Source organism: Bos taurus, chromosome X (genome assembly GCF_002263795.3).
Source record: "Bos taurus isolate L1 Dominette 01449 registration number 42190680 breed Hereford chromosome X, ARS-UCD2.0, whole genome shotgun sequence".
Taxonomy (NCBI): Eukaryota; Metazoa; Chordata; class Mammalia; order Artiodactyla; family Bovidae; genus Bos; species Bos taurus.
Window position 1 is genome coordinate 123,915,136 of NC_037357.1, and position 6,000 is coordinate 123,921,135.

Consider the following 6,000-nt stretch of genomic DNA (forward strand, 5'->3'; position numbering starts at 1 on the left):
GGGTCTTCTTGCCTCATCAAGCTTTGAATGACTGTAGTCCTAGCTGACACCTCGACTGCAACCTTGTGAGAGACCTTGAGCCAGAACCACCCAGCCATGCTGCTTCCTGACTTTTCCTTCACAGAAACTGTGAGATAAGAAATGATCACTGTTTTAAGATGCTAACATCTGGGGTAATTTGCTATGCAGCAATGGCTAGCTAGCACAGAAGGGTTTTATGCTTCTTCTAGATTTATGCCTTTATTTATTCAGCAGGTATTTATTGAGAAACTACCACATGCCAGGCATTGTGTTTATGGGATTCTCCAGACAAGAGTCTTGGAGTGAGTTGCCATTCCCTTCTCAAATGCCATGTGTATGTAGAGGTTAATCATCTACTGAACATAAAAAACATATTTAAGGGGCCCCTGGTTTCTGGGCACTATATACATAGCATACAGAAAAAAATTTTACCCTTGGAAAACTGTGGTGGTTATCTTTGGAAATACCATCTACCACCTAGGGTTACTACTATACATTTGCTATTTATATATTAATGGCCCAACAAATATTTATAGACTGAATACTTTTCTGTGAATTGTGCTCACCTGTTGAAACTAGAGATGACACTACAAACCTCTGTCCCTACTGCTGCTAAGTCACTTCAGTCATGTCTGACTCTGTGCGACCTCAAAGACAGCAGCCCACCAGGCTCCCCCGTCCCCGGGATTCTCTAGGCAAGAACACTGGAGTGGGTTGCCATTTCCTTCTCCAATGCATGAAAGTGAAAAGTGAAAGTGAATTCGCTGAGTTGTGTCTGACTCTTTGCGACCCCATGGACTGCAGCCTACCAGGCTTCTCCATCCATGGGATTTTCCAGGCAAGAGTACTGGAGTGGGGTGCCATTGTCCCTACTATGTCCCCTCAAAATTTGTGTATTGAAACCTAATTCCCAAGGTGATGGTAGTAGAAGGTAGGACCTTTGAGAGGTGGTTAGGTCATTAGGTTAAAGCCCTAAGGAATGAGTCTCTTATAGAAGAGACCCAAGAGAGCTCCCTTACTTCTGTGAGGACCGTTAGGCCAGTATAATCTTTCTAGCATGCCATATAAGTGTATACATATCAAATACCAGTCTTTTCAGCAATGAAAAAGTATCTCTAACATCTTTATTAACATCCTCTGGCTATAGATTTAGATAATGACATTTGTAGTGCTTAAACTTCTCTGGAATGTGAGTTCAAATGCTAACTAACCACCTCTAAGGATTAATCTAAGGATTAATTAATCTAAGGATTAGCTTTAAGGATAAAGTTCATTCATACATGTTTACACATTTACACCACACTGTTTACACCATACAGACAATATGTGGGCATGTATTGTCTAAACCCTAAGGTTCTGAGTACAAGCTGCCCCAGTCCTTGTCTTCCAGTGCTCCAGGGGCAGGCTCTGTCCCTGGATGCTGGGTGGGTGGATCAGTTTAATTCTGATTGGGAAGCTCCCTTGTTGGCATATGAAAGTGAAAAGAAATGAAATTCGCACAGTTGTGTCCCGACTCCTTGCAATTCCATGGACCGCAGCCTGTCCTCGTCTATCCATGAAATTCTTCAGGCAAGAGTACTGGAGTGGGTTGCCATTTCTTTCTCCCAGGGATCTTCCCAAGCTGGGGATCGAACCCAGGTCTCCTGCATTGCAGGCAGATTCTTTACCACCTGAGCCACTACGTTCTCCAGTATCAGGTCTCAAGGGTGAAGTTAACATTTTTCTCTCTACCTGCCAACTTCTTTGTTTTATCTTTGTAAGTTATTCACATTTCAGGTTGGCCAGAGTTATCTATTGGGTACTTTCAAACACCCCAGCTGCAAACTGGCATGCTCCTGGCTCTTCTGAGAGGTCTTCCAAGAATCCTCTTGACAGACCTTGGAACTCTTGCCTGTTGACCTTCTCCCACTTACACCATGCTTCAAAGCAGCCTTTGACTCCACATATCCGTATCCCCAGCATCTAACACACAACCTGGTACACGGTAGGTCCTCAGTGAATGTTTGTTTAATGATGAGTCATTGATAGCACGACATGCTTTTTGAGGGGCTTTTTAGGAGTGTTGGTCAATAGCTCATTAAAAACCTGCTTGAAATGACTGAGATAAGCAACCTTAGATGACTCGCACAAACACAAAGAATTTCCTAGAAACAATGTTTCTTTTTTCTTTTACCATATGTTCCTGTTTTTGTCTTTTCCATTACTCATTGAAAATAGCAACTACACTTTGCTGTCCACCTGAAACTATCACAACATTGTTAACTGGCTATACTCCAATACAAAATAAAGTGTAATTTTAAAAAAAAAGTGGAAAAAATAGAACTAAAAAAAAGAAAGAAGCAACTATAGAATTCCATGGTGGTCCATTGGTTAAGATTCAAGAACATGTGTTCATATATAGGTGTATATATATATGTATATATGTATGTGTATATATATGGGCTTCCCTGATGGCCCAGACAGTAGACTGTGCCTTGAAAACATATTCATTTCATTTAATGCTAGTTTATCCAGAGGCTAATCTAACAAATTAATTGATTGCCTATGTTTTGAGGTCATCTTATGGCCTACTGCGAGTTCTATTAAATAAAAAAGAAACAACAAAGTCCTACTGTATAGCACAGGGAACTATATTCAATATTTACCCTGTGTTAAACCATAATGGAAAAGAATATAGAAAAGAATGTCTATATGTATATAACTGAGTCACTTTGTTGTAAAGCAGAGATTGGCACAACATTGTAGATCAACTGCACTTCAACAAAAAAATTAAATATAAAATTTAAGTAAATAACAGAGGAAAAGCTCCATGGGAGGTACTGAATAAATGTTTACTGAGTTAAGTAATTATTGTAAAATCTTTTAAAATGATGGCAATAGAGACATGTTTTTTTCAGTATTATATGTAAGTAGCTGATCATGCATAGTTCAGTGCAACCTCTAAAACCATTGGCCCACATTTTTGTCCTACCTGTGAATTTAATTTATCTGTGTTATTCATCGTTCTTAGCTAAAGCATAAATTCCTTTTTTAAGATACTAAGTTTGAGATACCAGAAGTTCCAAAATCTGACACCACTTAGTTGTGTGGCCTTGAATAAAGTGTTCTACTTCTCTGCACCTTGATTTCAGTTTCCCCTACTGTCAAATGTAGATACTGGAGTGTGAAGTCAACCGTTTATTCAGTTATACCCAGGACCTAAACTAGGATGAGGCAAGTGAACTGCTCACCTTGGGAGAAAAATTTAAGGCAGGTTGGGTGGGGTTGCCAAAAAACCTAAATAATCAAGAAAAGTAGTATTTCAATGCAGTATTTTTAAAAAATCAAAGTTAACACAAAAGATGTATTATGACCAAAATATCAGCATTTTAAAGATGAGGTCACTGTTGCTGATTTTTCCTTTGGCCTCTGACTCCAGTGTGGTTTAGCATGGCACTGTAACTGATCCGGATTTTTATTTTTCTTTCCTTCTCTTTTTTTTTTTTTTTGCCATGGTGCACAGCTCAGGGGATCTTAGTTCCCTGACCAGGGGCCAAACTTGTGCCCCCTGGAAGTGGAAGGGTAGAGTCTTAACCACTGGATCACCAGGGGAGTCCCTGAGTTTTCAATAAACATTTCATTAAACCATCATTCATCTTATTGGCCTCTTAAATTTTGCACTGGGATTGAGTCCCGGTCCTGTTACATACATTTAATGAATGCCTGCCATTTACTGAGCACTGTTCGGACATAGCAGCCCTTGGTTTCAAGGAGCTCACAACTTTATTAGGAAAAACAGGAGAGTCAGCAGAGAATAAGTAGGACAATGGGAGATGTTTTTGGACAGAGTTTAGCAATGGAAGGAATGATATCAGATGAGCCCATGTGGACTAGAAAACATAGCATTTCATCCCGAGGTGGTATGTATCACAGAGCGGTGATGAATGCAGGCTGAAGATGGAGGCCCTGGGGTCAAGCCCTACCTCTTCCAATTCTAATTGGTTGTGTAATCTTGTGCAGTGTATCCTTTTAACTTCCCTGCACTTCTGCTTCTTTCTTCATTAGTAAAAGTCAGAAGAATAATTACATCAACTTAAGAGGGTTGTGAGGGTGACTTGAGCTCAAATAGTGAGCCCTGAGAATAGAGCCAGAACTTATGAAAAATTGTTAAATGTTACTTTTAACGAGAAAACACTCATTTTGAGCAAGGAGAAGCTCTATTAGATAAAATTAAACCCAGCTCTTTTCTAGGCAAGCTGCTAAGAGTTGCGGTGATTTTTATCTTTCCCTGACTTGTCACTCTGTGTCCCAAACCACTTTCCCTTAGTTCCAGTTGAGCAGGAAAAGCTGTTTCATCTTTGGCAGTTCTTCCAAATTCAGTAGACCGTGACTGGTCATTTAGAAAGTTAATGAACAATTGATGGCTCATGTACAAATGTACAAAACCTCATCATTTTTTCTCGCAACCTTTGATATAAACAAGTGGACACCATGATGTTAACCCTTAGAATGTACATGGAGTCTCTTATTCACCATGTTTTAGAGGGAGACTGATATGAGCCCTTGGAGTGGCTAGAAGCAACCTTCCAGTACTTTACAAAACTCTTGTGAATAGGAGCACAGGGCTGAACTGGGAAGAGCACTTTTGCTTTTACTGGACTGAAGGAGTAGAAATTTTGCTTTTTCAGCTCAACAAGATTCCACCACCTTAGTTTGAATCAATTGGATATATGGAGAGGGTCTAAGAGGGTTATGGAAGAAAGGGAAGAGGAACTAAAAAGGCTCTTGATGAAAGTGAAAAAGGAGAGTGAAAAAGTTGGCTTAAAGCTCAACATTCAGAAAACGAAGATCATGGCATCTGGTCCCATCACTTCATGGGAAATAGATGGAGAAACAGTGGAAACAGTGACAGACTTTATTTATTTGGGCTCCAAAATCACTGCAGATGGTGACTGCAGCCATGAAATTATAAGATGCTTACTCCTTGGAAGGAAAGTTATGACCAACCTAGATAGCATATTCAAAAGCAGAGACATTACTTTGCCAACAAAGGTCCGTCTAATCAAGGCTATAGTTTTTCCAGTGGTCATGTATGGATGTGAGAGTTGGACTGTGAAGAAAGCTGAGCACTGAAGAATTGATGCTTTTGAACTGTGGTGTTGGAGAAGACTCTTGAGACTCCCTTGGACTGCAAGGAGATCCAACCAGTCCATTCTAAAGGAGATCAGCCCTGGGATTACTTTGGAAGGAATGATGCTAAAGCTGAAACTCCAGTACTTTGGCCACCTCATGCGAAGAGTTGACTCATTGGAAAGACTCTGATGCTGGAAGGGATTGGAAGCAGGAGGAAAATGGGAAGACAGGATGAGATGGCTGGATGGCATCACTGACTCGATGGATGTGAGTTTGAGTGAACTCCGGGAGTTGGTGATGGACAGGGAGGCCTGGCGTGCTTCAATTCATGGGGTCTCAAAGAGCTGGACACAACTGAGCGACTGAACTGAACGGAACTCAACTAAGAGGCTACCATCTCTGCTCCCCTAATTTACTCCTGTAACTCGGTCAGCTCTGATGTTGTAAAAAAGAAAGAAAGAAAGAAAAAAAAAGGCCCACTATTTATAAAGTACTCCTCAGTTTTGCAAATTGTCTCAAAATTTAAACATGGACTAAGTGATAGATGGTATTTATGAATTGTTCATTATTTTCTTAACTGTAATATTAGCACTGTGGTCATATGAGGAAAACAAAGGAAAACATTTTCCTTCCTTCTGTCCTTCCTTTGAGATGCATATTAAAGTAAAAAGGACATAATATCTGAGATTTGCTTTACAGAAAACTTGAAACCCCTCAAAAAAAGTTTGGGGGGTACCTGATCAAACAAGAATGTCAGGGCATTGGTTGTTGGGTCTGAGTAAGTCTGGAGTAGTTACTTGTAGTCTCTGCTTTTACATAATTTGGAAATTTTCCCAACAACAAAACAGGTTTTGGGAAGTTCCCTAG